Source organism: Sarcophilus harrisii, chromosome 3 (genome assembly GCF_902635505.1).
Source record: "Sarcophilus harrisii chromosome 3, mSarHar1.11, whole genome shotgun sequence".
In the NCBI taxonomy this organism is placed as follows: Eukaryota; Metazoa; Chordata; class Mammalia; order Dasyuromorphia; family Dasyuridae; genus Sarcophilus; species Sarcophilus harrisii.
In genome coordinates this window covers 371539331-371551486 of record NC_045428.1, presented here as the reverse complement: position 1 = coordinate 371551486, position 12156 = coordinate 371539331, and the positions used below count along the sequence as shown (strand labels likewise).

Here is a 12156-nt window from a genome sequence, read left to right as displayed (position 1 = left end):
AACCCCTCCAGCTCTAAAACTCTATAATCATTTAATTTCTCATGGTTTTTAACATAGTTTTGGTACACATTCTCCTTTGATCCTTAGGCCCTTTTCATTTCAAGACTTCTGTCTGTGCTCCTGAATCTATATCACCTGTCTTTTCTAAGACCTTGCTCCCTCAGTTAATTCTACTTGCCACCCCCACGGCTATCCTTGCCACTTTGGCTATGAGTACTTTAACGGGGAAAAAAAGGCATTCTGTTAAAAAGGAAACAAATTAAATCACCACAAGATAAACAATTCATTTTAGAGCGACATTTTTCTCCTTTGCAGATTTTTGCTGATCCTGGGACATTTATTACTACTGGGCTCAGAATTTTCCTAAACAGACTGTTGACAGACTACTTGTAAGAATCCAGGATATATGGTGCAACATACCTCAGGCAAGATTGCTGCCAAAAGAACAAAAACAAAAAAGCCATGATGTCTTCAGAGCACAGGTGTCTGGGAAAACATGGATGTGGATATCACCCAGAGTGCTGGGCATCTGCTGCTCCCTAATTGGTACTGCCAGCAATAGCTTGTTTATTCCTAAGCACATATGACATCCAACACAGGCTCAATCTGGTACTATAAATTACAGGTCTCCAAATGCAAAATCAGGAAGTGCAGTTTGACAAAATGCCTTTTCTAGGTTAACAAAACCAGCCAAACCTTTCACTCACTGTCACCTTCAATACAATTTTCTTAAGCTTTCAAAGTATCTAAAAGTGACTGGGTCTCTCAGAATCTCTCTCCTGCTTATTTTTACAGGTACACATTTGAGGTATTTGACAAAACCTTGAACTTTTTTTGATATATGATCAATGAAATTCTGACAAGTTTTTTCTTCCTTTTTCTACTATGAATTATCAGTTAGATGAATGTATTTTTCCTGATTCTTAACTTTCCTTATGACAAATATCAGTTTACATTTAACTGTAAATTTAATAAAATTGTTAATTGTCACTAATAATTATTAACTAGCAACATTAATTTATTAGAAATTATCCATAAAAGAAAACTTTCTAAAAGTTTTTTATGCCTCTGGTTTTAAAGTGATAACATTCACTAATGAAATATAAAGGAGAGATGACCAGATTCTTTGAAATCCATTGATTCATTCAACAAGTAATTATTAAGCATCGTTTTGGATTAGGCACAATCCTAGCTTTTGGGTACAGAAAGTTTTTTACTTCAGGAAAGTCCCTATGAAAGAAAATAATAATTTCTAGAGAAAGTTAAACATAATAACTGTGTCAGTCAACTGTTTCAGTTGTGTTCAACTATTTACTACTCCATTAGAGTATTGGATTGGCAAAGATACTGAGGTAGTTTGCTATCCCGCCCTCCCCCCTTCTCCCAGTTTACTTTACAGACAGGAAAACTGAGGTAAATAGGATTAAGTGACTTTAAGGTTTGCAGAGCACTTTATGTAAAATAATTTGATCCTCCCAAAACCCTTATAAGACAGATGCTATTATCAATTCTTTTTTACTCTTAAGGAAAATGAGGTACAGAGAGATTAAATAATTTGTCCCAGTAATATGTCAGGGTCCACACTAACACAGAGTTACTATCTTTTGGTCTTTCTGACTCCAAATTCAGCACTCTTTCTTCTATGTTGGACCAGCATTTACTGTATATACCAAGTTAAGAACTTGGGTCAGTTATTACTTGAGTAGAGAAAGTAGTAGGGCAAAGGGCAAGAGCATCTTTAAGAGAAACATTTGGACAAATTATTCCCTACCAAAAAGATGGGGCTTCAGGAATTAATTTGAAGTGGAATTCTAGGATATCAGAATTAGTTATCTGAGAGTTAGTATCCAGATAATAGTAATCATCACACATCTAATGAAAATGGTAAATGAAGCAATAAGAAGTAGTAGGTTAAAGGATAAAGTCATGTCCAACTCTGTGAAGATCGTGTATTTTAAATCAGCAGGAGTCAGGAATTCAGGTTAGGGGAAAATTGTCAGTCTTTATTCTCAGTGAAGAAGGATCGGAGGTGAAAGAGAATCGGCGATAGCAATGTGTGCAGCTGAGTCAAGAAGCTAGCTCGACCAGCAGCCACACAACCAGCCGCTCGGAGTCTCGAACTCAGGCCCAATCTCTCCCAGCTTCTCTTCCTGTCTCTCTCTCAGCCTCCACCCAAAATCGTCATTTCCTATACAACACATCAGGACTTGCAGGGAGAGTGGGCAGGGACCATTCTTTATCCAATCATGTATATTAATAGAGTATAGCCCAATTACTATTTAGCCTCATGTACTTGGGACCTCAGTGCATCAACTCAAACCTCAGCCCATTACACAACTCCCCTCAGTAATGTGAGACAGAGGAAGGGAAGGTTTTTAACTCCCTTCTGGCCACTGGTAGCAGTGTCTGCAAGTTTAAGATTCTGAAAAGCAAAGGTAAGAAGTACATTCCAGGCATGGAATATAAACCTGTACAAAGATAGAAAGAAATAAAATGTACATAGGGAAGAGAATGTAGGCCAGATGGAACATAGGTTGTATAAAGAAGAGCAAAGTGTAATAATACTGAAAAGATAGGCTGGAGTTTAATTTTGGAAGGCTTTATACCAAATGCAGAAGTTTTATTTTATCCTAGAAGGAAGCTGGGGCCACTAGACCTGCTCAGGCAATGGAATAACATGGTCAAACTGGATCTTTAAAAATAGCAACTTGACAGTATGTGAAGGTTGAATTAAAAGCTTGTGTTAGTGTCAATGATGACAGTAACATAGTGATTCTCCCAGGGCTGGGTCTTCAGAGAAAAGCTTCCTCAAATACAAGATACTCTAACGTAGCTTCATGTCTCCTAAATAACTCATGAGCCTGACCAACATGCACATTTAATTATCACTCAGAGAAAAGACATGAAATTTAAATAGAGACAGGGTCTCTAATCTGTACATAAGGATCCATCGGGGTCACAAATTGACTTAAATTTAAAACTATCTATGTTTTATTTTATCAAGTATTTACCAATTATACTTTCATCTGATTAAGCTCAAATTGGGGCATGTTGCAAGCTCAAAAATACACACATCAGTCGGAAGAGTAGAAACACACATGCAGAAATGCATATGCATGGTGGGTCAATTTATGGCTCTGACACTTAAGGACTACTAAAATCTTCTAATGATGGCATGTTTCCACCAGACCTGTCCCGCTATAGTCTCATAGTCACTAGTTAATTCTCTTTTGTTCTAGATACTGTTTGGTTGGATGCTTCCCTGGATGTGTTGTTTCCACCATGTTATTCTACTGGACACAATTAGACTGAAAACACATATTATATAAGCATAAGCCTAGTCACACCCATGTGTTTGCTTAACACCATCACAGGGATACATTTCTCCTCTTATATATCTACTTATGTCCTCCAGAGGATTAATTGATTTTTTTGGTAAATTAATAATAAGACAATAATCAAAGACCCCTAAATTCATATTTTTGCATATTCAAATTATTTATTTAATTTTATGGTAAGATTCTGTCAAATCAAAAGTTAATATCATTTCCCCTCATTTCAACTACTATCTTTGACTCTTCTTCAAGTAATTCTTCAATGTAAAAAATTCTACCACAAACTTAGTAACAAACTACTACTTTTTTTTTCTTGCTGAGGTAATTGAGGTTAAGTGACTTGCCCAGGGTCACACAACTAGGAAATATCTGAGACCAGACTTGAACTCAGGTCCTCCTGACTTCAGGGCTGGTGCTCTATCCACTGAGCCACCTAGCTGCCCCAATAAATAAGTACTTAAAGGACACCTCAACAAACAGTATAAAATTTAAATAAATATTTTTTGTTACCAATTTTTAAAATAATTTTTTAAATTTACTAAATTGACCCCCGGACCAGAGCAATTGTCTTAACTTCTTAGTACTCTGAGAAACTCCTTAAATTATAGAGTAAGTTACAAGAGAAATAGAAGGAATTTCTTCACCAGGGAGTTTCCTACATGAATCTAATCATAGGTCCAATCCCTGTGCCTATTAAATTGACCAAGATCTTTCTTGACTTGACTGAGTGATGACTTCTCTCTAAGAAAGATAAAGCCAAAAAATCATATAATAGGAAGCTACTTTATAAGGTCACAAAGGCTATTCCTTTGGGATTTAGTGGAGCTACAGTTAATCATTCCTGTAGCCTTGTTCCACTTCTATCAATGACTAAGAAGATACACAAGATTTCTGACAACTCAGAGCCCTTCTAAAGGGACAAAACTTCTAGAAAGTATAAGAAAATATTCCCATACAATTTCACATTTTCCCAGTTATTCAGTAAATTGTATGTGTGATTTTCCCATTTTAAAAAAATTTCTCTTAGGTAACTTTCTTGTTGTATTTGGTATGACATTTATATGTGTCTAATCTCATTCTCCTTGAAGGTAAGGACTGGGTTTTATTGATCCCACAGAATATCTTACATCTGGTTACTAATATGACACTCTATACAAAGTAGTACTCAATTTGATGAATTTTTAAGAGGAAATGCTTTATAATGCAGTTTACATGACCATCTCATCTTTTCCTCAGAAAGAAGAAAGGGCAGAAACAGTCACCATCTGTTGCATGATGATCTTCTATGTAATTCAACATTGCTATTAAATTAATATCTCTACAATCATAAAAAATCAGATACAACCAGAAGATTTGGTAAGTTTCATTTGCTAAACTTCCTGAAGATAGCATGCCTGATAATTCAAGTTTCCCTACTATTCACAAGCAAAAATGACAAAACTAACATGTGGGTTCATATTTGGTTCTACCAAAGCCACATGCATCCAATTTAAGGTGAAAATAGTGTGACTATTAGAATACCCATATGATACAAAAAATGCAGTATTTGGTCTAAACCAAAAAAGTTATATTGGGTATTTTTTTTTTAAAAATTATTTATAAAGAGCCCAGCTTCTGGAATAAGAACTCCCTATTTGACAAAAACTACTGGGAAAATTGGAAAACAATAGGACACAAACTAGGTATAAACCTATACCTCATAATGTGGTACCAAGCCATAATCAAATTAGAAGAGCAAGAAATAGTTTGCCTATCAGTTCTATAGGAAGGGGAAGAATTCAGAACCAAAGAAGAATTAAAGACTGTTACAAAATGCAAAATAATTTTTTATTATATTAAATTAAAAGGCTTTTTGTACAAGCAAAACCAATGCAACAAAAATTACAAGGAAAGAAGAAATATGGGAAATAGTCTATATAGCAAGTGTCTCTGATAAAGGCCTCATTACTCAAATATATAAAGAACTGAATCAAAGTTATAAGAGTAAAAGACGTTCTTCAATTAAAAGGGCAAAGGATGTTACCAGATAGTTTCCAGATGAAGTAATCAAAGCTATCTTTAGGCATATGAAAAGGTGCTCTAAACACTTTTGATTAGAGAAATGCACATTAAAACAATTCTGAGGTACTACCTTATATCTACCAGATTGGCTAATGTAACAAAAATGAAAAGTAAAAAATGTTGGAGAGGATGTCAGAGAAAATGGGATACTAATGCATTGTTGGTGAAGCTGTGAACTGATCAAGCCATTATGGAGAAACATTTGGAACTATGTCCAAATATATATATATATATATATATATATATATATATATATCAAAATCTTATAGAAAATGAAAGTTATTTTTTTCCTTGACATGAAACTGGGTAAAAATAAAATGCTATTTAATGAAAAGACACAAAAATGATTATTGATGAACCAAACTGCAATTATAGAATTGAAGAGTGACTTCCTAATCTGTTCTTCTCTAAGCTAAATAATTTAACTTTTAAAGATTTTTTTAATAAATCTTTTTTCCAGTCCTTGCTTCTTTGCTTACATCTGAAACTTAATCATTTTTGTAACAATCTTTAGCTTTCCAATGTCAATATTCTAAGACTATCAATTACAAATGAATTGCTTATCTACATTAATCAAGAAAATTGTCACTTTTGGAATTCCTCACACCAATGTATTGTATTATGTTTGCATAAGAGGGAATTAAATTTGACTCACCTCACATGCAGCTTAGATGAGATGATCACTACTCCTACCTATTACCAGCTCACTTTTCTTATTCATTCTCTTTCTGGGTTCTAAGACAATGATATTTTCTTGTTACTGATTAAAATTTGAAAATCTCTAATTAATCAATTATCTCTGAGCCCAAAGTCCCATTTAGTAATATTATTTATTATATAAACTGTAAAAATTGCTTTTCTATTAAATTTTTGCTTTTGATTATCATTAATTTTTTTACACAGTCTTATCCTCTTAGTGTTAAATAAACAGTATTTATTAACAGTGGAAGTAGCAATAAAACAAAGACATAATAAACAATTATTCATAAATTATTAGCAGTAAGAAATATCACAATCAAAGCTCTCTCTAGCTATCCCTACAAATGCTGACTTCTCAGTTCTGGAAACACATTCCCATCATTCAATTCTCTCAGGATACCAATTAAAAGTCTTTTTTTAAGAATTCTCTTTATGTTTCTTTGCAAGATAAAGACTAAAAACAGTTCTCTCCAAGAATAAGTTCTCCTAGTCCTTTTGCTCTGTCCTCTTTTCAGTCATCACAATCAATAGTCTCTCCAAAATAACTTAATATTTCAGTCTCCTTACAAACTCTTCTCAAAATGACAGGTAAATTGTTAATTTTTAAGATCCCATTGTCCTCTTAAAGGCATTACCAGTTATTGCTGTCTTAGTAAGAGAGCTATCAAAACTAGTGTTACATTTTCTTTTTTAAAAGCACAATTACAAATTAAAGATTGATAACACATCTGTGGCTCACTATGATTCTAAGATCTTTTTTTTTTCTTTTATTCTTCTGACATTCATATAGTTTGAGTTAATCTATTTTGGAGCTGCCCCATTCCTAAATCTATATATTATAAAAGTTTTTTACATATCAAAGTTCAAGTACTGTATACTGTCACCTCACAAGCTGTTCCTGAGGTTGCTATCTAATTAGTATTCAAGTAGTCAAGAAACAAAGTGACCTTTTCTTGAGTAATTCAGCAACTTCAGTTCAACAAGAGCTTGTGGAGTGCCATGCAATTAATAAGATTGTAGAAAGAAGAAAAGGTCTCATTTTATGGCAAAAGAGATTAATTTAGCAAAGAGGAAATTAGGTATAATTTTAGAAGTATTTAAAGTGTGTTCTGTGGCATAGGTACCTAATTGAGCCATTTCCTATGTTCTACAAGAATGAAAGGACAAGAATATGGTTAATATTTTCTTTTGCCCAATGTTTCTGTGAAGTTATTCATCAAATGGGGTTTGGAAATGGCATGCCGACAATACTTTTCCTAACTCATTTTGCTATTAAGTTTGAATTGCTTATATTTATACTTGTTTCAAGGCAAACAAAATTGTTCCATTCCTAATAATGCTAACAGTGACAATTAAAATGCTAACTCTCCTTTGTTTTGACTCAAACATACATGTTTTCTTGAAAATTTTCAGAAAACCTAATTCAAAAATAACACACACATTAGAATCGAAATGGGAAGTAATGGCTCTGAATTCTGCTTATTTAGTGTTTCCCTGAAAATAAACATTGTATAATTTTGATGGTGTTCACAAGAAAAGTTCTTCTTGGAATGAAAAGAAGCCCACTCTCTGAATATCTAAGCAGGCTGACTGACTGATGTGATACATTGCTTTATCTTCAAGTATGAAAAGCATTCACAATAAAAATTGCAAAGCAAGGAGCTTCAGTTCTTTTTAAATTTATGGAATAAACAAGCATTTCCATAACATCATAATAAAAAGATGTTTACACATGAAATTGTATTTCTACTATATATAATTTGCTATTCCTTTTAAATATATAAATTATAATGTAAACTCCTTTTATTCTTTCTTTTCATCCCTCTATATACCCCCACACTATAGACCACAACAATTAGACGCAAATAGATATAGATATACATATATACACATACATATATATCTATGTGTAATAGATATATGTATGTTATGTATGTCTTTATAGATAGTTTAATATATATTTAATATATATACACCTATATGTATGTATATGTACATGGAAGTGTGTGTATATAGATATCTTATCACATAGTATATATTTACATATAAATTTGCATATTAATGTAAATTTACTCTATTCATACTTGTACTTAACAGTTCTTTCTTTGGATGAAGATAGCTAATTTCTTCATATGTCCTTGATAGTTAAAAATTTTATTATATTTATATATTTATTTATTTGGGTATTTATAATAGTTAAGATAACCTGTTTACTCCAAATCCTTCTTAGAACAAAGTTGCTATTATTGTATTCAAGATTTTCTTAGTTCTGCTCATTTCATCCTTCATTATTTCATGCAAGTCTTTTAATGTTTTTCTAATATCATTGAACTCATCATTTCTTGTAGCACAGTAGTATTTTATCACAGTCATATATCACCTGTTTAGATATTCTCCAATTAATAGACATTCCTAGAATTTCTAGGTTTTGCCATCAAAAAGAGAGCTGTTATAAACATTTTAGAAAATATAGATTATTTTCTTCTTTCTCTATTCATCTTTGGAAATAGATCTAGTTGTGTTATTTCCGGGTCAAAGGGTAAAGATAGTTTAATGATTCTTTGGGCAAAATTTGATTATTCTCCAAAACAAAATTGATTTTGACAATGAATTTTAACTAACCATATTGCTTGAGCAAGTTAATTGTACAAGAAGTAACATTTAAGGAACTCTCAAATCTACATCTGCTGCTTTGCCTGATTTCAACTTCACGGAATGGAACCTTTGGTCCTTCCACCTTGTGATTTCTGACTTCTTTTTGTGTACTGTCTTGCTCTTCCTGTTAGATTGTAAGCTCCTTGAGGGCAGCAATTGCCTTTCTTTTTATCAATTGTATGCCCAATATTTAGCATAGTACCTGACATATAGTAAATGTTTAATAAAAGTTCTTTTTGGATTGGATGGAAAGCCTCTGTCCTTTGTTGGACTCTGTTTTCTGAGTTTCAATGAATATGTCATTCATCTCTTTTAAATTTCAACTTTAAAATTAAATTTTATTTTAATGTATTTATGGCTTTTTATAGAATGGTAATTTCTTTAAATACCCTTCCACAAGTTCAACCTTTCTTTTTAACAAGGTAAAACTGATGAAATGGCCACATCTTCCAATATATGTGCTTTCAAAACCACAGTACCCACTTCTTTACAGTGAGAAGGGAAATGTGTTTCAGCATCTGTTTTCTAGGGCCAAGATGGCTTGTTAGTCAATCAGCCAACAAGAATTTATAAATTACCTGTAACAAAATGTGAATGTTCTCTTTACCAATTCAAACCACAATCTATCCTTTGAGATAACTAGAAAGATATAAACATATATGGAGAGAGATAAAGACCGAGACAGCGACAGAGAGAAAAAGACAGAGAAAGGGGGGTGGAGGGGAGGGAGAGTATATAATTTCCAACCTGGACCTAAGGCAATAAACATATAGAACATCATTGGAACCATGCTCAAAGCCTTTGCAGCTTAAGATGACCTGGCAGATTGTACTGGGTAACTCAATATTGATGTATAAAACATGAAAATACAAGAATGTGAAAACCAAGAGCTCTTTAAAAAGGAGAAACATTAAAATCTTTTCCATAATTGACCTGAATAAAGTCCTTATAAGGACCTTTTATCAGTTCTTTGTATTCACAACATGAGTGGGCCATTTTTCATTTCATTCAAACATTTTTCTGGTATTACCTTTAAACTTATATTACCTGAACCATTCATCATTTATAATGATTTGCAGTCTGTTCATGTCCACCATAGTATCTCTGCTGTGCTTTAAGAGATCCCTAACTTCAGTTTTAGCTGTATGTAGCCATACAGCACTAGGAGATAAATAATGGTATCCAAAAAAGATGGGGGCCTTTTTTTGCTTCAAGAAGTAGCTTAGGATATTTTAAAGAACTTCAATTTCATAAAAGCATTCCAGTATCTTCTGTTATTCTATTATAATCTTAGATTCAGCTGTCCCTTTTTTAGTATCTCTTCAAAATATGTATAATGATAAACAAACTATTTTGTCTGGTTTAATTTATCCATCCATTCATAGTTCTTAGCCTGAAATTTATGGGATCTCAGTATTTCTAGGGAGGCTGGATTCAATTTAGACGTGGAACTGATCCACCTTCATGATATTAGCAAACTATTTTTGTAAGCATACTTCCCTTTTTTTGATGCCTTATGTTATATTTTATATATTATATTACTAATAAGATTCATAACCCTCAAAATAATGTCATCTGAAAAAAATCTGTCTAGTTGGGTTTTTTCTCCATTTTTAGTTTCATTAATGCCATTTCTACTCTCTCAGGAAGTAGTACACTGGAGGCTAATATTAGACTTCAAATGGAGTGGTTCCACAGTCCTTGATGATTAGAGGTTTGGTTTTTTTTTACAAAAATGTTTTCAAATCATTTTCATTTCTCAGCCATTTGGTTTGTTTCCTCTAGTTCAGTCCTTAAATATCCCAAAGGGATGTTTTTGCTTTGTTCTCTTACCAAACTCTCTCTAAACTTGTTCCTCACACATATACTTATTGCTCTTTTATGAGGTGATACTTCTCATAATATTCTACTAGTCTTCTCAGCAAAGTTTTATAATATTCTATATTTGTATTGTCCTTGGCCAATGTATCTCTTCCTTTGATAAGATGATCAAAGGAGGACTATCTCTAGTCATCCTAATCAATATCTTGTCATTGGACCCAGATGGCTCCAGAGAAGAAAGTGAGACTAGTGACTTTGTACAGTCCTCCCTCATTTAAATCCAATTCACTTGCAAGTCATATTACCACCTTCCTTCATATCAAGAAAGAAGGTACTCTTCAAGAAAGGACAAATAACAAATTAGGCTATTGGTGTACCTGGAGGAATCCATTTATATTCACAACATTAAAGATATGAAGCTGTTGAAACTATCCTAGATATATCTGTAAACGCAACAGATTTGTTTGTTCTATCTATTAATCATTCCAATTCTTGCCTTGCCTACTCTGAAAGCTTGACTAGTAGGGAAATTGTACTTTATGATGGAAATACTCTGAAAACAATCTGCACAATTCCTGGCCATGATGGTCTACTGGGTACCATCACCCATAACTCTGTAGGATCAAAGATAGCCAATAGGCATTTTCTATCTCTGAAGGACAAAAACTTTTATAAGTTTAGGAGAGGAATGAAAAGTTAGATAAATATCAATTCTCTAGTTTTCAACATGTTCTCACAATTCCTTTGTGCATTCAGCAAACAAAAAGTGCCCATTTCAAACTGGACAATCTAATTTCCTACTGATTCCTCAACCTAGAATGGTTACATGAAAAAGATATTCATGTCTGCTACATTCCTTCTCGAATATCAGATATGATGAACCAGGACAGAGCCTTTGGCATTGTGCTTTTGAATTTCTCTGATCAGAAGAACATCTGCACCTTTTCTACTATTCAGAAGTTGCCAAGTCTATTAGTCATATCATCTGATGGATGATTTTAACATTTAGACCCTCAAGACAGGAGAGTATATCTTAATCAGACTCACAGTTTTCTTGGCTTGAGAAAGACAAAAGAGAAAAAATAAAATGACCTCAAACTTTCATTTATCTCAGTCTTATGCAGCAATAGTAGCCAGACCAGGCACCATATCTTTGTTCTCCACAGTAACAGGTTACTCGGAGGATGGTGAGATGCTTCAAAGAGAACAACAAATTTTCAGACATCTCAAATTGGATGTCCAATAGATAGCTTAAATTCAATGTGTCCAAAACTGAATTTATTTTCCTCAAAAACCCACTTCCTTTTCAAACTTTCCTATTACAATCAAGGATACTTCCAATCTCCTAGACCCACAACCTCTATGATCCTCAATTTTTCACTACATTTCAACCTCTTTATCAAATCTATTGCAAAGGTCTATTAATTTTATATTTGCAATATCTCTCAAACAAAGCCTCCTCACTTGATACTGCATCACCCTGGCATAGGCCTCTATTATCTAATGTCTAGATTATTACAATAGCATACTGGTTGGTCTACCTGCTTTAAATCTCTTTCCATTATAATGTATTCAACTACAAAAT

At 33.1% G+C, this 12156-nt stretch overlaps 1 pseudogene; it reads left to right on the top strand.

Moving 5' to 3' along the window:
* Positions 1-496: 496 nt before the first annotated feature.
* On the top strand, positions 497-11817 carry LOC111719776 (annotated as a pseudogene).
* The last annotated feature ends 339 nt before the right edge of the window (positions 11818-12156 follow it).